Source organism: Nomascus leucogenys, chromosome 22a (assembly GCF_006542625.1).
Source record: "Nomascus leucogenys isolate Asia chromosome 22a, Asia_NLE_v1, whole genome shotgun sequence".
NCBI classification, from domain to species: domain Eukaryota; kingdom Metazoa; phylum Chordata; class Mammalia; order Primates; family Hylobatidae; genus Nomascus; species Nomascus leucogenys.
The window spans coordinates 130,264,830-130,291,719 of NC_044402.1; the positions used below are offsets into that span (position 1 = coordinate 130,264,830).

Here is a 26,890-nt window from a genome sequence, read left to right on the forward strand (position 1 = left end):
TGTTCAGTTTACCACATCCAGGAGTCAGTCCCACCAGGGAAGGGGATAAAGAGCCAGAAAGAAAATATGATGAGGATCAATAATACCCTAAGTGCTGTTGTCTGAGCTTCATAGATGAGAGGAATGCACAAATAGCATGTGGGATGAAAGAATGAATGACTGACACGGAAGGCCAGGAGAAACACTCTTAGTAAAGAAGAGAGGACAAAAGCTAAAAATTAAACAGTCAGTTGCATAAATTTCTAAGGGGATTCAAAGCAGTGAATAATGTGATGGAGTGTGTATGCACACACATGCACACACACATGCACGTGCACATGCATGCACACGCACACATATACATGCACACACATGCACACGCACACATATACATGTACACACATGCACGCACAAACGGACACACACACATGTGTGCACACACACATGCACACACACACAGGAGTATGAGGCAGAGAATTAAATACATTGCAGGGTCATTAGGCCCTTTTTAAAAATAATTTTATCCTAATGCTACTTCCTTGGAGTGTATATTAGTTGTTTCATTAACAATGGCAGCTTTCTGCCATCATTTTCTCTAACTCTTCAGACTAGTTTTATTTTTGGGGAAAGCTGTTTCAATTCATAACAGCATATATAAGATAAGGTGCAATCATTAACTTTTAAGCAAATCATAAATATTTATCATAAGTCCTACATTTCTGTATACAGTCAAGATTTTTTTAAAGTTCGTATTTGTATTTTATCTCATTAAGGAAAAGGTCCTGTTGCAGAGGTTGCATCTGCTCTTGCGTCCCATAAAATCTGAACTATAAGCAGGTAATAACCAAACTGCCAAAATGCATAATGAGGCAAAATATCAGAATTAATAGACCTAACTTTGGGAATGCATAAAATGTAATACATGATATTTTCCGAGCTATAATTTCTAGATTCTAATGATGGGGAAAAATGATTAAGGCTTTGTAATACCAGCTATAATAAAGAGGAAAGAGAAAGCCCATGGGTTAATGGTCTTCTGCTTACAGTGAACCAACAGGCCCATTTATTAAATGCTGTATGCTCGCTGCATCGGATCAATTCATCTGCTTAAGCCACATTTTTTCACATCATAGAACTAACCTGAAACTATTTTCCACATTTTATTTTAGACTTTTCACCCGTGTCAAATAATGTCTACTCTAACCAAGAGCAGTTCTGGGGGAATTGACTGAGTAAAATGGGAGGCCAGACTTGAGCGAGGGTGCCAGCCTCTCCTGGGACTTGTGATTCAAAGGCAGTAGCAGTGTGACGCTTTAGCCATGGCCTGTTTTTCTTCCTTAAATTCTCTGCTACCCATGTTTCTGGCAATTCCCATGTCCCTTGCAGCATACAAACAGAAGGATGAAATGCCAACTTTAAAAGGCATGAAAGAGGCCCATTTATAGGGTCACTAGATAATAGTAAGCCCAAGCTAATAGGGTTGCTTCGAAGTGTGGACACCTGCATCAGCATTACCTGGATGGTGCTGGGGCCTGGGGAGATGCACAGGTAACTAACTTCCCTTCCATACTAGTTTAGAAAATGTATGGGCTTCAGCCCTGCCTCTTCTGTACTTTTACAAACAACTCAATATGGCCACTCAGCAATTCATGTGACACTTATCAAGCACATATGATGTGTGAGGCAGGATGCCTGTAAGAGGGGTCAGGAAGATGAATAAAGCCTTACCTGGCCCTTGAAAAGCTCACAGTCCAATAGAAGAGTCAGAGACGTTAACTTGGACTTGCCCTGAGCAGTCGGCTCATCAATTGCTTGCCCTGCTGGTACGCATGTCAGCTATTGGGATCCTTTGTTTGGTTGAGGTTACCCACCCCAACACCTTTATATTAAACTACCTTACATTTTTTTAATGCTGAGGGAGAGAATGCATTTGATCATAGCAAATAGGAAACGAGATTATGAGCAGGTCTTGGGACCAGTCTCTTTTAGAATGATAGTGGCAGCTTTCAGCAAAACAAAGACAGCAATTCCGGATGGCTCCACCAAGAAGAGGTGGTCTGGGAGTTTTCCAATGGGAGATGGAGCCAGCTGAGCAAGCAGCACCGTGGTGTTGGCCCAGTTCTTCACAGGTGGGTGGGACAAGTTGCACACCTGCTCTGGACACACACCCATCATGCATTAAGAGAGGAGCTGGGGTTGCATCTCGAAAGGCCTCCTCCAGCTTGAAGACTTAGGATTCTATTGATGGCCACTAAGCCTAATGGCAGTTTTCAAAGGTTCAGGGAAGAACCGAGCTGACCAGAGGTCAGCCCCTCCAACATTATACCCAAGCTAAGTGGGCAAAGGTATCCAGGGGGAATGGGACGGTGTTTGAGGAAACCAAATGTGACAAAGCCCCAGAGGAGAACTTACAAATTCTGGGCAGTGGGTGAGGAACATTATATGACCTAGCACCATGCTGGCCACAGAGGGGACACAGGGGACTAGTGATACTTATAGAGAAGTGGAGAAGAAGATAGAGGCAAGGATGGGAAAGAACAGGGGGAATTTGTGTATGGTGTTAAGAAGGAAGTAAAATGGACTATTATGTTAGTAATTTGTCTGAGTGGCAGAATCAATTTTAAAACTTTTAATACAGATTTTAATAGAGATATTAGCATTATAGGAAGAAGGAGTGTCTTATTAAACAAAGAACAAAAACAATAGCCTTAAAGCAGGTTTTCTCAACCTTGGTGCTTTTGACACCTTGAATTGGATAACTTTTTGTCGTTGGGGGCTCCCCTGTATATTGTAAGATGTTTAGCAGCATACTGTGTCCTTACTCACTAAATGCCAGTAGAATCCCTCCTTCCAAGTTATGCCAACCAAAAACATTGCTAACATCCCCTGGGGAAAGATCATCTCTGACTGAGACCACTGCCTTAAGGGAACAGTGCATTTCACGCCATCAAAATTATTTTTAATCATTGCAACTCCATGAGTAAATTTAAAATGCAACACTATCATGAAGGAAGAAATGTATAACATACTATAAAGAACTAAATCCCTTATTATAGAAAGAATTTTTAGGATAAATACAAGATAAATGCCTCAATAAAAAGGGCAAAGAAATAAGCAATCTACAAAATAAACAGTCTACAGAATCATGCCATTTTATATAATCTTAAACACAAATAAAATGTTATGTATTTATTTGTATGTATATTTACTGGAGGATGGAAAGGAGGGAGGGAGGAAAATAGAAAAGGAAAGAATGAAGAAGGGAAGCAGGTAACTAGAATGAGCCATTGTTTTAGTGATTTGTCTAAGCAGCAGCATCAATCAGGGAACTTTTAAAACACAGATTCCCCAGCTCCAGGCCATTCATCAGAAACTCTAAAGGTGAAGCCTAGAAACCTGTATCTTTCAACATTTCCCGGATGATTCTGATGCACCTGGTCCCAAAACTAAAATTTAGAAATTGTTAGTACAAACTAGAGGTTGGCAAATTACAACCACAGGCCAAATCCAGTTTGTTTTGTAAATAAAGCTTTATTGGAATACAACCACGGCCACCTGTTAATATGTTGACTACTTTTGCAATACACCAGCAGTTGAGTAGTGACAACTGAGAGCACCTGGCCCACAAAGCCTATATGATATTTGTTATCGGGCCCTTTAGTTTCCAGTCCCTGATCTAGACAGTACAGACTTTGGGGTTCATGAAAGAGGGAAAACATGTAGGTGGGGTCACCTGGAAAGACTTCAAAAAAGAAAACTATCTTGAACAGGGCCCTACAAGTTGGATAGCAATAACATCTATTTTCTCCCCCCATGCAACTCCCTAATTGGACTGGTGTGCACCAAGTGATTAAATAACAGAAGGACCTTTGGCAAAACAACTTAAAGGACCAGATATTCTTTTAGTCATAATTATGTGCACGAAGGTTGCAGAATAAATCTTGGTACTATGAAAAGAATGCTTATCTAGATAGTCCACCTTGAAGCAAGAACACAATGAACGGTCATACCCCTACCTTTCCTTCACTAGAAGAAATATGGAAATTCTCCCTCTACCTTTCCATCCATCAGCTGAACTAAATGGAGATGAATGATGAGCAACCCATGCCAAGGCTAAATATAGAACTAGGTGGACCCATGGAAGACGATGGGTGGGGAAAGGTCACACAGACTAAGGGGATATTGAAATAGCAGGAGAGTGTCTGTGTCTGCCAATTGGAGAGGGGGACTACAACAAAGATGACTCCAGAATTTATAGCTTAGGGTTACTGGAGAAATAAGAATGAACAATTGCCACCTGGAGGTACCACGATATGGGAGAGAAAGACTGGGGTTCCAGTCTCATTTGCAGGTGATTTTGGACAAGGCAAGAAAGCTTCCTGGGGCTCAGCACCCTCAACTGTAAAAGGAAGGGATGGGACTAGAACGTTCTAAAGGCCTTTAAGTTCTTAATATTGTGTTTCTATGTCCAAAACAGGAATTGCAGTGGTTGTAAATGTCATCTTCCTTCTGAAATGCAAATGAACAATGTTGGGGTCCAACTGTCACAGTATTTTTGTCTCAAAAAGAAAATTTTCCCACCTTCTTCAATAAGGATTTCAACTATATTCCAACACCAACTGCTTACTCACTAGGAATAAAGATATAAAAAAAAATCACTATAGTGCTTATGCCAGTAGTAGACTCAGCCAAGAAATGCATCCCAAGATTTTTTTTCCAATCCAAATAATAAAAATGCTCATTCGCTTTACTGAATCAAGAACTATATGTCTTAGTGAAATACACATTCCATGTTTTGATAGGTCTTTACTTCTGTATTAGAAACTCTACATCAATTCAAAAAAATTATTCCAAGACTAATTTGGTCAGTCCATTATTCCCTCAATTCTGAGTCAGCTTTCTTGAAACCAGCGTGTCCTGATTTTTGTATGTGAGTTGAGTCACATTTCTAAGTAGGCTAAAAGGAAATTATAAGCAGAATTGAAACATGTGGCTATAAAATGAATCCATTAAAATAAACTCTTACATATTGTTTCCCTACTTTTTCATGCTGTCTCTTTAAAACATAGTGCATTTGGAAATTACCTTGAAATCTCAAGGTAATTGCTTTAGTCTGATTAACACATAGTGATAAGTCATAGTGATGAATCTCTAAGCCCTGCTCAGCTGCAGATATATCAAGAATTAAATGAATTGTTCTTCAAAAACCTGATATGCCCTTTGTCCCTTGGTTTCCATATTTAACTAAGTCCTAAGAGATAGCACTCAACTGCACTTACTGACATAGGCACGCCAGCCTCAAATGAAATGCTTTTTTTTTTTTTTTTTTGCTTTTAGTCAAAGACCAGTTTCTTGAATAAAAAAGTTGCAGAACAATTCCAGTGCATACATTTTTGTTTCGCCTCTCATCAGAGACACTCATACATCCTATCAAACTCTTTTTTACAAAACTACAATGCCATCAATACAGGAAATATGTTGACTTCTGCCTCTTTCGTACTCAGGAAAAGAAGGCTGCAGGCAAACTGGGAATTAAATTTCCTGCGAAGATTGTATGATCATCTCAACCAATACAGAAAAAACTCTTATTAAATTTAACATCTAGGTAGAGTGAAGACTTTTAGCAAACTAGGAATAGAAGGAAAGTTCTTTTATCTGATAAAGAGTATCTACAAAAAACCTTCAGCAGATATAATACTTATTGGTGAAAGGTAGAACAGTTTCTCTCTGAAATTGGGAAGAAAGCAAGGATGTTTGCTAATATCACTTCCATTGAACACTTCACTAAAGGTCCTACACAGTGCAATGAGGCAAAAATAAAAAGAAAGTATAAGGATCCAATAAGAAAATAAGCTGTCAATTACAGACTATATGACTATTCATGCAGATAAATTATTAAAATATGGAACTTCAGCAAGTTTGCTGCATGCAAGATCAAAATTTACCAAAAAATAAAAATATTTTGCATCTCCATGTATCAGCAGCAAACTAAAGATAATTTTCTCAAAGGTACAGTTTATAATAGATGAAAAAACTTAAATTCCTAGTAATAAATCAAATGTTAAAAATGCATGATCTCAATGAAGAGAATTGTAAAGGGGGAATATTCCAGTCATGAATTAGAAAACGGGATATTAGAAAGACTCAAATTTTTCTTAACCTACAAGATTCAATGCTGCTGCAACAGAAATCGCAACAGTTGTGTGCTTCTGTAAAATGGCCCACGATAGCACAGACACGCTTGAATAAGAACAATGTGGGAGGGCTTGCTCTATGAGAAAGCAGGAATTTTCAAGCTATAGTAATAAGGATAGCGTGATATTGGCAGAAAGATGAACAAATAGATCAATGGAACAGAGACAAGAAACAGAAAGGATCACACAGGGACACTTGACTTCTAGAATAGAGTCTTTTCAATAAACTGATATCCAATGAGAAAAAAATGAAAAATTTTCCCTCTCTCAAGCCGTATACAAAAATAAACTCCAATTGGATTTTAGATCCAATTGAAAGGTAAAAAATTAAGCTTCAAAAAGATAATAGAAGAAAATATCTGTATAACCTTATAGTAAACAAATATTTAATAAACAGAACACAAAGAGTACTAACTATAAGAATATTAATGTTAAATGACGAGTTAATGGGTGCAGCACACCATCATGGCACAGGTATACATATGTAACAAACCTGCGCGTTGTGCACACGTACCCTAAAACTTAAAGTATAATAAAAACAAAAAAGAACATTAACGAGCTGGATGACAACAGTTATAGTATACTGATAAAATATACTATACAGCCATGAAAAAAAGAACTATAGCCTTGTACAACAAGTTGAACAAATTCCCCAAACACAATGTTTTCTCCACTTGTGTAAAGATTGTAAACAGCAAAGGTAACCCGTGCTTGAAGTCAGAAGAGTGATTAACTTTGCGGAGCTGGGAGAGGTGGGGACGAGGAAGCTGCTGGAGGGCAACATTGTCAGCCTTGATCTGAGTGGTGGTTACACAGGTGTTTATTTTATGATAATACATTGAGCTGTACATATTTTGGGGGGTGCTTTTCTGTATATATTTTGTGCTTTGCAATTTTGGAAAATTGTTTTTAAAACACCTACCGTGTTCACATATCTGACATACTCTTTGTTCCTTGGTTGTCATATTTAAGAAAGATGATGAAACTAACTTGCCTCTACCCAAAAGTAACCATAAGGTTCCTTCCTGATTTTCCTCCCAGGCAAGAATGGCACACAGATTCCAGAGCGACTCTCCCTCCAGCACAGCGGCCACATGAAGCCACAGGGACCAGGAGAGCCAGCAGAAGCCAAAATCCAGCAGCCTCTGTGTCCTCCTAATGAGTTTGACCTTCCTCCTAGAAGACAGAGAAAGCCAGTGAAACATGCCAAACAGGGGTGGAAACTCAAGTCAGAGTAGCACTTTGAAAAGAACTTTTCACTTTTGTTGGGGACCCCAAAGACAGGGACTCCAAACGTTTTAAATGTTCTCATTTCTTTATTTTTTAAATAGGACAAATGACATGCTCTTTATTTTTAAAGAATAAATAAAGAACAAATGACACCAACGTGGGGTAGCAGGTAGTTGGAAAACCAGGCACATAGTAGGCTCTCAAAAAATATTTCTTTTCTCAAACAAAGAAGAGACCCCATTGCTTTCTAAATCATTCTTTATTCAGAGTATTCCCTACCAGGAAGAGTGTTCTTCTGTATCTGTTAGGCTCGGTGGCCTGGGATCCTTAAGGGAAGTTGGAGAGAGAAATCTATGAGTGCCTGTGAAACCAGGTGCAAGAGCAGAAAAATCAGGGTCACCTTGTTCAGTAAAAGTTGGGGGAGGCTTTGGGTTGAGCCGTCAAGTGCCAAGTGTTCTTGTGTACCTGCCTGGCCTCTTGACTACTTTGATGTGTGTTTTTCTCTCTGCAGGCACACAAAATTCCCTCTGCTCTCTTTTCAGCTTTTCTAACCTTACTTGGAAACAGCTGCTCTAATTTTAATACCCATCTGCTCCCGGGAATAGGACTAAAATCTGTGGCTCTGCAGATCAATCTAAAGTCTTTGGGTATCCAACCTCATTTATCTGGAGATAAGCCTTCTATATACAGCAGGCTTCATATAGACAGCTACAGTAAGAACAAAACTAAACAGGAAAATGAGTAAAAATTCAAGCCAGCAAAAGAGCAGGTGGCCCTAGATATCCAGTACCAATTGTTTTAAAATCAACAAGAGCCAAAAACCCACAAATTGCATGTGTGTTCAGATTGTCTCATTGCAAGATTAAAAAGAGGATCTTTGATTGGCTAGCAAATCTGCTCAAAGGCCAGGGTTGTTTTATTTTTTTTTTCCATGAGGAAGCTGAGAGGACCTTTGTAGTTACGAAAGACAAAAGAAACAAAAGAAAAAAATAATAACAGAACAAAAAACAGGGCTGAAAGTGGAAGAGGTCACCCATAAAAGCCCTACCAACTAGAAACAGTCATGGACTGTGAAGCATAGAAACAAGGATGGTCACAACAGAGACAGGAGTCTCTGCAGCCTAGGAGTTCAGACAGGAAGCAAAGGGATGAGGGCAGAAACCCACCACCACCTTAATTCTGCAGCTCTGTGGACACTATATATAAGCTATACAGGGAAGCAGAAAAAACCTGTGTCATTGTATCTAATGAAGCAGTATGGCAGGTACTGTAGCTTTGAAGACACTCTACAGTACTGATCATTCAAATTATCTCTTTTAAATGCAAATATTTAGCATTTCCAATTAATGCATAAAATTAGAAGGCTAGAAGAACCCACTGGGAAAACTGTCAGAAAAGTATATCCATAATGGCTTTTCAAGCTAACAATTTTTGAACACAGAGCATCCCCTGAACTGTTTTAGAATGTTGATGAAATCAATCCCATTTGATAATGCTTGCCATGTTGAACTATGTGAATTGTTAGTGTATAAAGATTATAGACACCATACCAGCCTGGGCAACATGGCAAAACCCCTTGTCTACAAAAAAAAATGTAAAAACTAGCTGAGCATGGTGGCACACACCTGTAGTCCCAGCTACTTGAGGGGCTGAGGAGGGAGGATTGCTTGAACCTAGGAGATGGAGGTTGCAGTGAGCCAAGATAGCGCCACTGCACTCCAGCCTGGGTGATGGAGCAAGACCCTGTCTCAAAAACAAAGATCACAGACACGTGACTTATCTTGCATATGCAAATGCCATAGGCATCCATACAACAGAAACCTCAATGGAAAATTTAACTATTCGAGATTTTAATTGAACTGATGGCCAGGCCCTTCTCCGGTAAAAAAAAATATTAGATAAAATTAAAAATGCTTTCATTTGGAGGTAAGCTTTAAAAAGGGGTGGAAGAAAAGGGGGATCATTGAGTTTCAGGAATGATTAGAAAATTCACAACCAGAGAACTTAGCACATGATGACACTGCATTGACCACACAGCCTACAGAGCTGGAAATAAGACCTGCAGTTCTGGGAACTGGGGTTCTAAAAGTTACATGGGAGTGTTCCAGCTCTTTTAGAATCTGTCTAGCAGGCTTTCTGGCTTTTACAGGATGGCTCCCCTCACACACACACACATACTCAAATGCGGATGGGAAATGGGGCCTTGAGCACAGGAAAGGAGAAGCAACTATAACTGAGCCCACACATGAAGCCTCTTAGAGCCTCCCGTCTGTTTAGAGAGAGCAGAAGGGACACTAGAGAAATCCACCAGCAGGCCTGAGGTACCAGCAGAAAAACTGACATCTCTACAGTCTTTGGATTAAAAAAAAATAAAATTCCCATGAATAATTAAAACCTCCCATATGAATGTCCCCTGTGATTAACAACATCTCCTTCATGTGGACATCCGAAACCAAAAATTAACATTAAAAATGTGTTTAGGGCCAGGCGCAGTGGCTCACATCTGTAATCCCAGCACTTTGGGAGGCCACGGCAGGCGGATCACTGGAGGTCAAGAGTTCAAAACCAGACTGACCAACATGGTGAAAACCCTGTCTCGATTAAAAATGCAAAAATTAGCTGGGTGTGGTGGTGCACTCCTGTAATCCCAGCTACTCGGGAGGCTGAGGCAGGAGAATCGCTTGAACCTGGGAGGCGGAGGTTGTGGTGAGCCGAGATGGTGCTATTTGCACTCCATTCTGGGCAACAAGAGCGAAACTCCATTTCAAACAACAACAACAAAAAAAAAAAAAAAAAAAAAAAAACATGTTTTGGATCAGTACAGAAGTGGAGTGACACTTTTCACAATACAAGACACATGGGACTCACACACATACTCTTATCAAATCAGCACACAGTAAAAAATTACAAACCATACAAGGAAATAAGCCACCATCAGCACTTGGAACTGTGGATAAAGGGTCAACAAAACCTTTTCCACTCCTGCATGAATATATATTTATGCATTTTAAGATGAAATAAGATGCTTAAAGTAGATCTAAAACTTTTTTTAATTCCTCACAACTTCTTTAATTAAGACCTGATTAAACTGTCCTGATATCTTTGATAAGAAGACTTCTACTAAAGATATTAATAGCTAAGATTTCTGAGTGCTTATGCTATATCGAGCATGGTTCTCGATGTGCTCCCTATATTAATCCGCTTAATCTTCACTATCACCCTGTGAGGCAGGTACTGTTATCTGTATATTATCTCTGAGGCTCAGAAACTATCTTGTTCACGGTCCTTCAGCTAGTAACATAATGAGAATACTAATCCAGGTAGGACAGTACAATTCCAACCAAAATCCCATGCTTCTTTTTTGTTTTCTGACTTATCAAATTGATCCAAAACACAAATAAGAGATGAAAGGACCAAATATTTTCAAGATAATTTGAAGAAGAATAAAGACATATGACTTTATGCGCCTCCAGAAATAAAAATTTATTATAATTCTATAACTACATTGAACAATGTTTCAGATGAGAGAGCACAGAGATTTGCCATGTAGAGAAAATAAGAATGTAACAGGGAAGGCATTAACAATTAGTGTAGGAAGGATGGGCGCGATAGCTCACGACTGTAATCCCAGCACTTTGGGGGGCCGAGGTGGTCGAATCACTTGGGCCCAGGAGTTCAAGACCAGCCTGGCCAACGTGATGAAACCCCACCTCTACTAAAAATACAAAATTAACCGGGCATGTTGGTACATGTATGTAATCCCAGCTACTCGGGAGGCTGAGGCACGAGAATTGCTTGAACCCAGGAGGCAGAGTTTGCAGTGAGCCGAGATCATACCACTCCACTCCAGCCCGGGTGACAGACTGAAACTCTGTCTCAAAAAAAAAAAAGTAGTGTAGGAAAGATCAACTTTTTAGTAAGTGATACTTGAATAATTGCTAATTGCTGACCCCTGGGACTGACATAGATATCTAACTTATACCATACATCTACACACACAATGAATTCCAGATGGATTTTGTAGGACAATGTTAAAAATACAACCTCAAAACTTTTAAATCAGGAGTTGACAAATTACAGCTCACAGACCAAATGTGGCCCATCACCCAATTTTAATAAATCAAGTTTTATTGGAGCACAGTCACACCCGTCAGTGTGTCCATTGTCCAAAGCTGCTTTCCCACAGTTGAGTAGTTGCAACAGACATGTGGCCCACAACACCTAAACTATTTACTCTCTGGCTCTTTGCTGAAAGTTTGCTGATTCCTGCCTTAGATGAAAATATAGGACAATATCTTTATGACATCAAGATAGAAAAGAATCTCTTAAATAAGACTCATAAAAGGTGAATAAATTAAACCGCATGAAAATTTAAATGAATGAACTCAAGCTATATCTGAAAGCCACAGACAAATCGCAGAAACGCCATAGTGACTGGGAAAAAAACAAGTTGTGAAAGGATCCTGCAGTGTCATACGTCTATGCACGTTTTATGCCTATATCGTAAAAATATTTTAAAAGACAGAAAGCTTACAACCCAACTTGGAACAATCATTGTTTCTGGGTAGAGAGGGAGGGAAGTGGGTTGGGGAGGATTAGGGTAGTGGCAGTGAGGGCGGTGGGCTTTAACTGTATTTGCCTGTTTTTGTTTTTTTTTTTAATAATTGGAGACCAATATGGCAGAATGATGTTTGTTGAATCTCAGTGGCAGATACTAATTATACTATTCTCTGTTCTTTTCTGTAGGTTTAAAATAGTTCATAATAAAGATTTTAATTAAAAATGTGATCTTGGCCGGGCATAGTGGCTCACGCCTGCAATTGCAGCACTTTGGGAGGCCAAGGCAGGTGGATCACTTGAGGTCAGGAGTTCAAGACCAGCCTGGCCAACATGGTGAAACCCCATCTCTACTAAGAATATAAAAATTAGCCGGGTGTGGTGGTGAGCACCTGTAATCTCAGCTACTTGGGAGGCTGAGGCAGGAGAATCACTTGAACCCAGGAGGCAGAGGTTGCAGTGAGCTAAGATCACGCCACTGCACTCCAGCTTGGGCAACAAGAGTGAAACTCTGTCTCAAAAATAAATAAATAAAAATGTGATCTTCATCATTCAAGCACCTTCTCTGTTCCAGGCATTTCTGTAGCCCAGGGGCTGGCAAATTCTGACCCACAGGCCAAATATGACCTGCAACCTGTGTCTGTACAGCCTATGAGGCAAGAATGATTTTTATGCTTTTTAAAGGTTGGAAAAATCAAAAGAAGATTAATATTCCAAATAATCATGTAAATGTTCGATAAGATTCAAGTTTCAGTGCCCATCAATAAAGCTTTATTGAAATACAACCACACTCATTCGTTTTACATATTATCTGCTGCCTTCACATGGCAACGGCACAGGTGAACAGTTGCCACAGAGATCTTGTAGCTCACAACAATGAAAATATTAACTATCCGCCCCTTTACAGAAAAAGTTTGCTAACCCCTGCACTAGGCCCTGAATACATGCAAAGCCTCTGTTCCTAAAGTGCTGGTGGAGGGACACAATGACAAACACCATAGACACAGCAGCAGTGTCACACATTGCTGCTTATGTGTATGACCCAATGCAGGAAAAGGCAAGGACGATTTTCTTCCATATATTGTACATTCTACTTTTTATACCTTCAATAAAAATGGCTAAATAATTGTGGAGCTCTCCCAATGAGGCAGGAGTAATGTCTGGATTGTAATATTTTTACTATCTTCTTCTTCCCAGAATTATATCACTGATTCAGCCCATTGGCTAGAAATATTCAGAATGTGAAATTTTATTACATAAAAGTTTTTGTCATGAGAAAAATCAATCCATCCTGCAAAAATTATAATAGGAATTTAAAAAACAGCATAACTTTGCAGATGATTATTTTAATGTCATTTGTGTTTTAAGTTCTGTTTGATGTAAAATATTAACATTGTGCCCTGGTGCCATTTGTTTTGACGATAGAAGGTGTTCAGACTTTGGAATAAGCCATGCCCAATAAACCTAAGCACAAGTTCTGAAAATAAACAGGAAGGATGAGTGTCCTTTATCAATGAAGAGAGCAAATGACACAGAAAAGGAAGCATTCGTGGCCCACTGTGTCGTGCTGCAGAAATCACAGGAAACACTCTAAACGGCCTCACAGCCCGTGGACACGGTAGAAGAGAACGGTTTCCTGGAAAGTAGTAACTTCACTTAGAAGAATGTTATTCAGAAAGCAACTGTTCCACATTCTTAACTGAGACCCGCATTCAGATGGCCAGTTCTATCCAGCGGGGAGCCTGCAGCTGACGTTCACGAGGATGGCTCAGGGTCATGGGAACACCATCAATGGGTTTGCATTTGCTCCATTTGGCAATGCACAGAAATGTATCATTTCCTCAACTGCCGACAGTGTACTGGAAGATCAGTCACCAGGACTGGGTTCCAGGCTGCGGTCCTTTCGTGATACTTACACATCTTAGAGAACCATAAGAGCAGCTTCCACGCCTGTCAAATGCCAATATGGCAATACGTATGCTGCTTATATCCGCAGTTCCCAAACTGTGTGCCAAAGTGCCATGGGGTGCCAAGCTGAAGGCACAGGGCACCACAGATTATATTTTTTAAATTTTCAAGAGAAACACAGGATCCACAACTTCTGTCAGACATTTCACAAACTACTAGCTAGAAGTAGTTCATTGTTTCAACATTAGATCCTATTACATTTTGATTATACCATATCTCACCAAAGCTGGGTTTTTCAGCAATTGCTGGGATAAAAAAAGCAAACACTCCCTGAAAGTCGATGTGGACAGGAAATGAGGCGATCAACTGAGCAGCTGTATAGTGCCCCATAGGCACATAGTCCCAGCAGTATGTAACTGCGATTACTTAAGAATAAAGTAAATGTATTTTTTTCTTTCAATGTATGTGTTATTTTTTTCAAACAGCTACCAAGTCGTTTGCACATAAGTTGTTGGGATCCAACTACTTAATAAAAAGAACCATTAGCAATACCTTTTGGCCTGAAGCACTATAAAAAATTTACTGTGATGCTAAGGCCACCAGGAACCAAGAAACTTTGGGAATCCCTGGCTTACATGAAAACGGTTGTTGTGACACAACACGTTAAAAGTTCTTCATAAAATGGGTCACTTTATAAATTATGTAAGAAGTAAATTTACAAAGTTCTGCCACTTTACAATTTTAGAAATCTCAATAATCAGTCCACATCTTCTAAAAGAACCAAATAGCTGGAATTCCAGGAGACCAGTAGGCAGACCATAGACAGAACAGGCTTATCGGCAAATTGATTGAAATCAACTAGGTTGGCAAAGCATGCAACTGACACAGCTCTGAAAGATCTCCACAACCATCCCGACCTTGTGAGGTTTCACCTTCGCTTTACAGAGAAGGAAACCAAAGTCCTACAAGGTTACATGCAGGTTTAGGGTCCCTAAGCGACAGAGCAGAACTCCAACGCAGTTCTTTGAACCTGTCTCCACCAGCCCTTCCTCTAAGACATACTGACAGGAAATCATAAAGAACCACCTTGAAACCTTCGTCACATAGTGTTGGTGGCATGTTACACCATCTCCAACACCACTCAGTCCTGAGTCTCTTTGAAGCCCTTTTCTTCAATATGCAGGTAAGGAGTATGACGCTTTTGCACTGGTAGCCTGTCATTTTTTGTTATCCTATTGTTCCTATGTTTTAGCAGCTGATCAGTCACAACGTAGATTAAAGCATTAGTTGCAAACTGAAGTCAACCATACTCTGGAGTCAAGCACTACTAGGGTCAAATCCCAGCATGGCCACATAATACCTCTTAGTCCTTAAGGAGTTAAAGTAACTTCTCAACTCCTTACTTTTTGAGTATTTGAAATGGGGATTGTACTTTCTTTGAGGGACTGCTGAGGATTATCAGAGAGAATCTAGGACTTGGGAACAAAACTCTAATCAGTGGAATTGGGATCTCTGGTCACCCACATAAATATCAACTGGCCAGGTCAGAAAGGCTTCGACTGAGTCCACTATTGGGGATCAGACATTATGGGCATTCTGGATACACTGGGGGACCCTGGTGGAAGCCTGACTGTTAAAAGGACAAAACATCCCAGAGAAAGATTTACGGTAAAGGGAGAAGGCATCTGGTAGAGCCAGCCACAGCAAGTAAAGATGCCTCAGGTGAGGGGGAACAGTTCTGGTTCCAAAACGTCCACTGGTATCAGATTTAGACTGACCCAGCTGTGCATGAGAGCTGTCCACAAAGAGAGCTGTACCTTGGAAGGTTGCAGCTCTGTGATTCCAGAAGCCTCGCTGCGGACACAAAGCTGGGCGGAACATGCTGGGCTCACTGTTTTTTGCACTTTGCCAGAATGGCCTGGAGTTACCAGGCTATTTGGCCCAGGTTTTGCTTTGACCAATAGTAGGCACAATGAGCTCCAAACTGGTTATCTTTGGTCTTCTGACCTAACATCTAGAGTCTGTGATAATTTTATGAAGGACCCAGTTATTTACTTTCCCTATCACATCTACACACACAGGGAGAGAGAACTGGATGAACTAATAAGAAATCTTAAAGTGACAAGTTCTGTTACTATGTGGTAGAAAGCAAGAACTTATTCCAATATACAAAACTATTTTGGACCAAAATATGTATTTGCATATTTCAGGCAAATGTACAAGTGACTTGCTAAAATAAAACAATAGCTTATCTCTAGTTAAAATTCAATCGCACTTGCATCCTCATTAAAACATTTGCACTGTAGAATGTCCAACATGAGATACTGTTATCAGCGTCTCTACTGTGCCCAGCTCTTCAGGGAGATCTTCAGCAAACAGCCATTAAAAATCTAATTTCGCTGAATAGAATATAGATTAACGGCCAGTTCATTCTATAAATATTGCTTCTAAAAACAGAAGTTTTGCTGGTAACAGAAAAAAATAAAATCCAAACAGCAGTACCAATTACTACAGCAGCATTTTTAGTAGTTTGGCGATCAGTATGAACCATGGTAAAAAGTAAAATCAAGCATTCAAGCATGTGAGTGCCAAAGAGCCAGATCACCTGAATTACAGTCATAGCAAATTTAATTTATGAACAATAACACACTCAATGCATTGTGTAGAAAATAAAATTCGTGACAAATTTTCATATAACTGAGCAGTGCTATAAGTGTTGAAAATAGGATTTCCAAACCTAAAAGTAACCCTGTAAGGCAAATATTACCAACTCCATTTTAGAGGTGAGACATCTAAGACTTAGAGAAATTCACAAACCACATACATAATATATGGCGCAAGGAAGAGTCAATGCCAGATTGTTTTTACTCTACATTTCCAAAAAAAAAAAATTAAGAGCTAAGTTTCCTGGGCATTTTTTTTTTCTTTTAATCATTTACTTTAAAGGAAAGACAGCTTGAGCTGGGTGAATCTTAGCATACATTCAGAAACAAGTAACTACATAGAGTATCAAGACCCCAAATCATTAGTCTTTGTTTCAGCCACCCTTCATAACTGTTGAGCTTTAAATTCCTAATCATACATGCTAATTGAAGGACATCATGGCACAGACAAGCAAGTTAGGAATAAGGCAAAAGTAATTTTGTTTGGCACTGAGCAGAGTTTGAGATTTACAACTGAAGATAAGCATCTAAAAATTCAAGATCCATCAGAAAAAAACATGAAACACAAATAGATGGAATGTTCATTTCTCAAGTCACCCAGCCTTTCTGAAGTCCTCTACTGTTGAGAACAAGTGAGAGTAGCTCCAAGCCCAGTCTCCTGGCCTTAACTCCGTCCTCTTTCCTACCCTGTTTCTGGACTCTCCTACAGGACATTTTTATTAACAGGGTCATAATTTCCTGGGCCAGGGAGGTAGCTCTGTATGCCCCAAAGACTTTCTTGCAGTTTTTCTGGAGCTAGACAGGGTTGTCTCGAGGCTACAGAATGAGGCAAAGAACAGAGCTATGAACCCGGGCATGAGAGACTGGGCTCCAGCCCTGCCTCCTCTGCAGACTGGACAGTGACTCTGAATTGCAGCTTCCTCATATTAGATCTAAAAGACCAGTGCCCACTTTCCTCATGGCTGGTTAGAGAAATCAAAAGTACAGTGCAATATGATCTTAGGTGATTATTTTAAAGTTGTATTAATATTTATCTCACATTACCTAAGATACAGTCACTTGAGGTCTAACATTCTATATATATAGTTGCTTTTATTTGCTAGGATTAGGAACTAATCTACAAAGACTTTATCTACTAGGATTAGCAGTAACATTTATCACCAAAGTTTCATTCTTACAAGGGTAAATGGGAATTTACAATAACGACAGAGTCAAGGCAGGACAGTTGGTGACACCTCCCCACCCCCACTCAATGATGCATTTTCCAAGTCGTCCAAAGGGTTTAGAATTGTTCTGTAGAGGCTGGGCATGGTGGCTCATACCTGTAATCCCAGCACTTTGGGAGGCTGAGGCAGGCGGATCACCTGAGGTCAGGAGCTCGAGATCAACCTGACCAACATGGAGAAACCCCATGTCTACTGAAAATACAAAATTAGCCAGGCATGGTGGCACATGCCTGTAATCCCAGCTACTCGGGAAGCTGAGGCAGAAGAATCGTTTGAACCTTGGAGGCGGAGTTTGCAGTGAGCCGAGATTGCGCCATTGCATTCCAGCCTGAGCCACTAGAGCAAAACTCCGTCTTAAAAAAAAAAAAAGGCCGGGCGCGGTGGTTCACGCTTGTAATCCCAGCACTTCGGGAGGCCGAGGCAGGCAGATCATGAGGTCAGGAGATCAAGACCATCCTGGCTAACACGGTAAAACCCTGTCTCTACTAAAAATACAAAAAAAAATAGCCGGAAGTGGTGGTGGGCGCCTGTAGCCCCAGCTACTAGGGAGGCTGAGGCAGGAGAATGGTGTGAACCCGGGAGGCAGAGCTTGCAGTGAGTGGAGACTGCACCACTGCACTCCAGCCTGGGTGACAGAGTGAGACTCCGTCTCAAGAAAAAAAAAAAGAATTGTTTTGTAGAGGACAAAATGTCACATTTCTGTGGTGGTCATCCATTCACTAGGAGACTAGTGGCAATAAATAAATAAATAAATAAATCTGTCTAAAGCTATTGCAAAGCAAGCAGCCAAAGAAGTGAGGGTAGCTAGGATCCAGCTAAGAGTCCAGGTTTCCGAGGGTTTAATTCCCCAGGTGGACATGGACCTGCATGTAGGAATCTGAATGATAAGGCCAGCATGGCATGGAATGCTTTATCAAAGTTTAAAAGTGAAGGGACCCCTTTTACTGGAAAACAAGTTTCACAAACACCCAATGTTAACCTCCATTAAAGTTGTTACTCAAATAGATACAAGTATATTTTCATTAAAAACCACAAAAGTGATAAATTAATATAATGTGGTAGAAAATATTATTTTGCTGCAGCTAGTTGGTTGCTCATAGGTGACCATGCTCATGAAGTTTCTCTGGAGTGTGCCCACTGATGCTACTACCATGGACCACCATGGGCTATGGGGCCACCATGAGCCCATGTGATGTTGAATCCTCCCACATTCTCTCTTTATTCAACCCACCTTGAAACTTTTGTCCTATGGTTCTATGTGACTTTGGGCCTTCACTTGGAGCAAACACATCAGTTACTTATTACTGATTATTTTTTTCTCATTGGCCAACTCTATGACCAACCCAAACAGGCCTTGTATCTCAGAATGGTACTCAATCATAAAGTGGTCACTTCTGAGCTAAGGTAATGGGAACAAGAGAGCACACAAACATTACACGTTATCTCAGCCAACCCACAGACCTCCCTGAGAATACACCCACAGACAGTGTGTGTGTCCCTCCTTCCTCTTTCTGTCCCCAGAAACATTGCTGTAGAAGAACACTAACTGGGGAATCAAGAGAACAATGGCACTCTCTATCCACTTGTGGTCATCATCTCCACTCTCTGGGTGTCATGGGTGAAGTGAGGGAGCTGTCTCAAATCTAGATCATGTCTAGGGCCCTTGGCAGGTCCACCTTCTATAATGCCATTAATCTCTAATACCCTGGGGTGATGCCAGGACCATCTCTGGGCAAAAGGCTCACATAGGCTAAGTGAGCATTCCTAATGTATCTTAAATCATGGTGTTATCTGGACACGTGGCTTGTCCTGGTCTCTGGGCTGAGGCCTTTGGCATGCTTATGCAGATGGGAGGGTCTGCTGCAGGTTGCTCTGGCCACGCTGTGACAACTTGCCCTGGAAAGGTCCTGAATACGGCTAATTCTGGCAGACACCAGAGCACATGCATTGAAGAAGAACCAAAAGATGAAAAGCCAGCATTTCAACCTTGCATTGATTTCAAAACATGCAAAATGAATTCAATAAATAGGAAATCCTTTATCACACTTGATTTTATTTATCAAAACTTAACATTAGCTCTACAACAAGTAAAAATCAGGATGGAGAGTATGGTAACTAAAATAAGAAGAAAAGAGCTCCCTTTCTTGATTCCATAACAGTAAATGTAAATTCTAGAACAGAGATTATGACATGGTTATATTTCCAGTATTTAGATCCAATTTATTCAAATAATTGCAACCTAATTGTGTGGAGCTATTTTAAATACTGATTTGCTTCCCATTTGAATTAAAACCTCATCACCTGTGACTATTATTCCAAATATGTTCCTTATAGTTTAGACAATGAAATATTAATTATAATTTTGAAAATTAGCTTTGCATAGATACAACTGTTCTCAATAACTTTTAGTCCTCTGAAAAAGGCTCTTAAAGACCGATCCACCAAACACATTGGTTGTATCCTTTTCTATTTCAATTTTCTAACACACAAAAAAAGAGTTTATATTTTTTGCTGATATTCTAAGTCATTTATTTCCATACTTCATAAAGAAGACAAAGGAAAAATAGTTTTTTTGTTATAAAGAGTCCCAGGTCAGAAATTCAGGCTGGGCATGGTAGCTCTTGCCTATAATCCCTGCACTTTGGGAGGCCAACACAGGAGGATCACCTGAGCCCAAGAGTTCAAGGCCAGCCTGGGCAGCATGGCAAACCCCATCTCTACCAAAAGTACAAAAATTAGCTGGGTGTGGTGGCACACACCTGTGGTCCCAGCTACTTAGGAGGCTGTGGTGGGAGGATCGCTTGAGCCCAGGAGGTCAAAACTGCAGTGAGCCAACATCATGTCACTGATTATATGATTGCACTCCAGTCTGGGCGACTGAGTGAACATTGTCTCAAAAAACAAAAAAGAAAAGAAATGTAGTCACCTGGTCTTCGAGAAGTCACATGACCCCTCGGCTTCTGTTGCTACATCCATCCAATGGAGATAACCCCCCTTTTCCTGCAAGAGGCAGGAGCTGTGCCCAATGGCTTTCAGAGCCTGCCAGTCCTATATTCTCATAGATATATAATGTAGGCAATAGAGCATGATGGCTGTTTTTTAATCACAGGTACTACTGGCCAGGAAATAGTGAATCCAAAATTCCCCTAAGAGTCTGGAGGTAGGTGGAAATACATAGTGTTATTACACAAAAAGCTTCATGCTGTGAAGGCCCCACAGGAGAAGACATTGTCAGTCTAGAAAGGGGATGACACCAGGACAACACCATTCATTTGAGTAAGAGTTCTTCTCAGTTCCTCCCTGCGAAAAATATAGTCAGGAAAAATGGAACTGCACTACATGTTTTTTTTTATTATGCTTTATACTATGTGGCTCCAGAAGGTGGGCTCCATAATTCTCAACTCAAACTCATGTCTTCATGAAGACCTATTTCCAAGGGCCTCTCACGCAGCATGTGATGTAGCTCCATGCATCAGCCTCGCAAAGCTGGTGTCCCGGACGCACAGCCCACCCCAGTGAATTCTGCCTTAACAAGGCTTAGTTCTTCCACCAGGGCACCAAGTCTCAGCTGCTGTCCAAATTGTTATGTTGCACATTTCATACTCTATTTGTGAGTAGACTAAAGTCAACAAAATTAGTAAATTGGCTGAATTTAATAATTTTTAGGTATGCCAATTCAGTAACTGTCATATAAGCTAAATAAAATGATATTCCTCTTTTTAAATTTCTTTGCTTTTATTTTAACGTCTCTGAAAGTGGCCTCATGACTCAATCAAAATTTTATATAGCTGAACACACAGTGGCTCATGTCTGTAATCCCTTTGGGAGGCTGAGGGAGGAGAATCACTAGAAGCCAGGAGTTCTAGACCAGCCTGAGTAATATAGCAAGACCCCCTCTACCCCCACTCCTACTGCCCATCTCTACAAAAAATTTTAAAATTAGCTGGGCACAATGACTTATACATGTAATTCTAGCTACTCAAGAGGCTGAAGATCGCTTGAGCCAAGGAGTTCAAGGTCACATTGTGTCACTGCCTTCCAGCCTGGGGGACAAAGTGAAACCCTGTCTCTAAAGAAATTTATACACACACACACACACACACATAAAATAATTTACTTACCTAGCATATGCCACTGAACAAAGCTAAAAAAGCCCAAATCTATTGAATAATTATTTAATTTATTGTATAATTTACTGAATAATTTTATTGAATTATTGAAAAATTTACTGAATTATGCACTGTATGCCTGGAGAAGGCCTTTCGTTAGGATATTTTATTTTCATTTTGAACACATATCCAACAAAATTGATTATCTAGTTGCATAGCCCAAATAAATTAGAAGCCACACATTAGAAAGAAAAGTTTTTACTAAAAACCAGCTCAGTGGTTTAAGTGCAGAGAGACATCTGGCTTGGAAAAAAGCAGGAAAAATATATGAAAGGGAGAAACATGGAATCAAGAAGTTGGCCACTGGAGGCCATTGGGTGGAGTTGGGGGTGAGACGGCAATGTCCCAGGGCTTCTGTTCAGTTACTGCCTGATTCTAAATTAATGCCCAAGATAATGCCCTTCAGTTGCAACAGAGAGGGTAAATTATATTCTGTGTGCTCTGCTGGTACATATAGTGTACTGAGGGACCATTTCTTAAAAATGACTGCAAAGAATAATATCAGAATTTAAAGAATAAACTTCAGGTATCTGGGAAACTCATTTAAAGTAATTTATCAAATGCTAGGTAAAAGAGCTGGTACTATATTTTAAATAATTAAATAAGAGTGAATACAAACTTACTACATTAAATAATAGTGAATATAAACTTACTACAGTGATTTCTAGTTGGATTATTTTTACATATATTATTTCGTCTCTCATCCCACGGGTCATTCTCCACCTGCACTACTATTCCATCCTCACCTTTGTTTTTGAACAAGGAAAAGCCTTGTGAAGTCAAGCAATTAAGTGTTCTTTTATTATTATGAAGCTGAGAGGAAGTGAAAAATCACCGGTGTGAAGTTTCTTCGCACTTGAGAAAGCAGATTGACGGAGCTAATATGGGATGCACGGGAAGTTTGTTCAGAACCGAAGCGACTCGGATGGGCACCCTCTCAGCCTATGGGTGTCGTGGAAGAACGGGATCACCCTCCCCTCCTGGGCCGGAATGTGATATGAAGACAGCATTGCTCCCGAGAGACACAATGGATAGAAATAATAATGGAAAGGAAATAAATTCAGAAAGCAATTAAGGAACTGTCAACAGAAAAAGCTGAGCAAAACCAGATGTCAAAATTACCATTTAATCTTTTTTCATGTATCTTTTTGGCTCAAGTTACTTTCATATCAGAGTTATAATTATGGATATCACCACAAGCCATTAGCCTCACAGTTGGCACTCTCCTTACCCCCAACAAATTACATGTCAGCCATTGGGCTTCAGCCATCATCATTCCTTCAACGGCTCCTATCAATCACCTCACCGCCTGTGATGAGATGAGCTGCAGCCTCGAGGCAGAAGCAGCCCTCTGCGGTTTGGGGTGCTCGGTAGCTTCTGCAGACACAAACGTTCTCTTTTGCTTTCCTGATAGAGATCCCTGTAAATCCTCGGAGAAACACCAACCCCACACTGGGATGGGGCATCAGTCCCTTGAGAAGTGTTGTGGACTGAACTGCATCCCCCCAAAATCTATATATTGAAGTCCCATCCCTCGGTATGTGAAAATGTAACTGTATTTGAAGACAAAGTCGTTAAGGGGTGATGAGATGAAAATGAGGCCATTAGGGTGGGGTCCTGGTCCAACAGGACTACTGCCCTTAAAAGGAGGAGTCACACCAGGGATGCCCATGCTAGGAGGAGAGGCCGTGTGAGGACACAGTGAAAAGGCAGTTGTTTGCAAGCCAAGGAGAAAGGCCTCAGGAGAAACCAAACCTGCTGACACCTAATCTCAGACTCCCAGGCTCCAACACTGTGAGAAAATAAATATCTGCTGTTTAAGCCACCCGGTCTGCGGTGCTTTGTTACGGCGCCCTTAGCTAACTCATACAAGAAGTTTCCATGTATTTCCCAGGGTAAACGAGTCCTTAAAAACATCATTACTAAGTGCCCTTACTAAGGGTTTTAATACTGCAGATATTAAAACAAAAGTGATAAATAATAACTACATGAGTATGCCTACCATCAGAAATTACTGCAACGACTTCCTAACATGTTTCCCCACGGTTCCTCATTGCCCTATTTCGATAATTCCTACATACCATTGTCAAAGTAGAATCTTCCTAAAGCACAGCGTTGAAAATTGTATTCACCTGCTGAGAAAAGTCCACTGGATTCTCATTGACGACCAAATGAAAGTCTCATATGAGGCCCTAGAGAGTCTGGCCCCGATGCTACTTCCCAGCCATGCCCACCACAATACTCCCCACACTTCCCACCTGCTCCCAACAGGAGGATCTGAGGCCACCTGGATGCAACTGGCCTCACCCTTACTCCTTGCCCTTTGGGTTTTTTTGACCTGGAACCATGGGCCTCTTGAGCTCAGAAGGCCTTCCCAGCCACGCCTACTACAATATTTCCCGCACTTCCCACATGCTCCCAACAGGATGATCTGGGGCCACCTGGATGCACCTGCCCTGACCCTCACTCCTTGCCCTTTGTTTGGTTTTTCTTACTTGGGCCTCTTGAGTTCAGAAGGCTCCCAAGGGGTCTAAGAATCTATTGAAATTGCATATAAAAGGGCTGGGCGCAGTGGCTCACGCCTGTACTCCCAGCACTTTGGGAGGCCGAGGCGGGCAGATCATGAGGTCAGGAGATCGAGACCATCCTGGCTAACACTGTGAAACCCCGTCTCTACTAAAAATAAAAAAAAATTAGCTGGGCGTGGTGGCTGGCAGGCGCCCGTAGTCCCAGCTACTCGGGAGGCTGAGGCAGGAGGATGGTGTGAAAGCGGGAGGCGGAACTTGCAGTGAGCCGAGATCGCTCCGCTGCACTCCAGCCTGGGCGACGGAGCGAGACTCCATCTCAAAAAAACAAAAAAACAAAAAAAAAGAAAGAAAAGAAATTGCATATAAATAATTACTCCTCTCTATATCTGACTTCTCTCCAGAAAGAGGGCTATAATTCTCATGAGATTTTCAAAGAGCTTGACAGCATTGAGTTTTACCTAAGCCCTGTACACCTGGAAAACAGTGATGGTTGTGAAATTGCCGTCCCTTTGTATTCCAGGAAACAACTTACTGCAAAGAACCACCCTTCCCCATATGACTTAGATAAGACTCACCAATGACCCCTTTGACCCCCAAAGGCCAGACACAGAACCCTCAAATTCTCATAAATGAAGAGCTGAACCTTTGTCCCCAGTGACCCATCTGAGCAAGATACCTGCTAATGTGACTTAACCAAACTTGAGTCTTTTCTGCCCTGTGGGCCTTTGAACTCTGATCCCCACTCAGCCTGAGTCAGCACGGGAATGCAGAGTAACCTCCTTAGGAGCCACGGACTGCAAGCGTTACAAGCTGAAGTGTGTACCCCCGAAAGAAGGTTCGTTGATGTTGTAAGCCCCAGTACCTCAGAATGTGGATTTTTTTGGAAACGGTCTTTGTGGACATAGTTAGATATGATGAGGTCATACTAATTAGTGTGGGTCATGGATGCCTGCATGACCGGCATCCTTATAAGAAGAGAAGAAGAGACAGAGACACAGAAGCTGGAGACAGACATGGGAGTGATCCATCCACAAGCCAAAGAATGCCAAGAATCGCAGGCAACACCAGAAGCCAGGAGAGGGGTCTGGAACAGATTCCTCCAAAAGGAAACAATCTTACCAACATGTTGATTCCAGACTCCTGGCCTCCAAAACTGTGAGAGAATAAATTACTGTTGTTTAAGCCACTGAGTTTGTGGCACTTTGCACAGAGGCCCCAGGAATCTACTACAACCAAGGAAAGACATCTGGTTTAACTGTTGCTTTGTGCCACCTGCTCATCCCTACTCCTCCACACTAGGTCTTTCCAGCATGTTTAATCCTCCCTACAAAAGAAAGTTCCTTTCTGCCTGACCTTTGAGACCCTTGCAGACCTCATGGTGGGAGCATTCTCCCTATTCAATAGTCCCCTCCTCTAATTGTAAAAGCTCCCCCTCGCCCTATGACAATAGCTGCGTTCGATGAAGTCTCTCCTTACCTAAGGCCAGGCTGTTTTTTTCCTTGACAAGCTCTATGGTCCATAAATGGTTAAGAACAAGTGCTCCTCATAGGCTAATCTCCACCTACCTTCTTTGCAACTTACCTTAGCTTCCGCCATCCTGCCTGGCCATTTCCTCTCAAATCCTTGCCTGCTCCCCCTCCCATCAGTAGGAAGGAGCCTTTCCAAGTCTACCATTGGTAAAGGGATAGTGTGTGTTCCCCACCCCCATACCTACTTGTTTTCCAAGATCCCTGACCCCAGCCCAGGCAACTGGGCATGAGCTACTTGTCCTTAGGGAAGGCCTGCTACTGGGAGCCCGAGAAGGCAGGCACTGAATCCTGGCATTTGAGTTTCAAAACCACAATAAGGAAGAAGACAGAAATTGTTGGACAAGTCCTTGATCGCTACTGCAGACTACAGAAAGATTCCATGGGTTGAGGCTGGGAGGTGGGCATAGAGCTGCTCTCATTGGAGTGAGCACTGTTGTCACCAGCATCAGGTGAGTGGGGACCTAGGGATATCTGGTCCCACTGCAGTGGGTGCTGCCTTAGGGCATTGCTCCTTCCCATCCCAGAGCCAAGGAACCCCCAGCTCCTTCCACCTCTGCTTCTCTCCCTGCTGCACACGTTCCTCTCTAAGAATCACATGCTTCAATGCTTAAAGGAAAGTCCTAAACAGATGTCCTGTATTATCCATGAACTGGGACAATCAGGCCTCACGTGAATAACCAACAGCCATGGTGGGGCTTCACGGAATCACAGAGGGCCTGGGTTGGAATGGACTTTAAAAGTCTTAAAATCCAGCTCCCCAGCCATCCCAGCTGCTTCACAAAAATTTTTCAGACAGTGTTTATAGAAGTCTCTTGAGCAAGTGAAAGAATTTGTTGCAGACACAACAGAAAGCTGGGGTCAGCTAGTTGTTCTTCCTGAGCACCTGCTAAAGAGATGCAGCAGGAAA

At 41.2% G+C, this 26,890-nt stretch overlaps 1 protein-coding gene and 1 non-coding gene across 2 annotated transcripts in view; one reads left to right on the forward strand and one right to left on the reverse strand.

Moving 5' to 3' along the window:
- The window catches only part of DNER (delta/notch like EGF repeat containing), a 355,032-nt gene that overhangs the window by 239,116 nt on the left and 89,026 nt on the right, over window positions 1-26,890 (reverse strand). The window lies entirely within an intron of this gene.
- LOC115832598 lies at window positions 9,501-9,562 on the forward strand. Its single transcript, XR_004028122.1, has one exon. It is a non-coding gene; the product is annotated as a U7 small nuclear RNA (small nuclear RNA).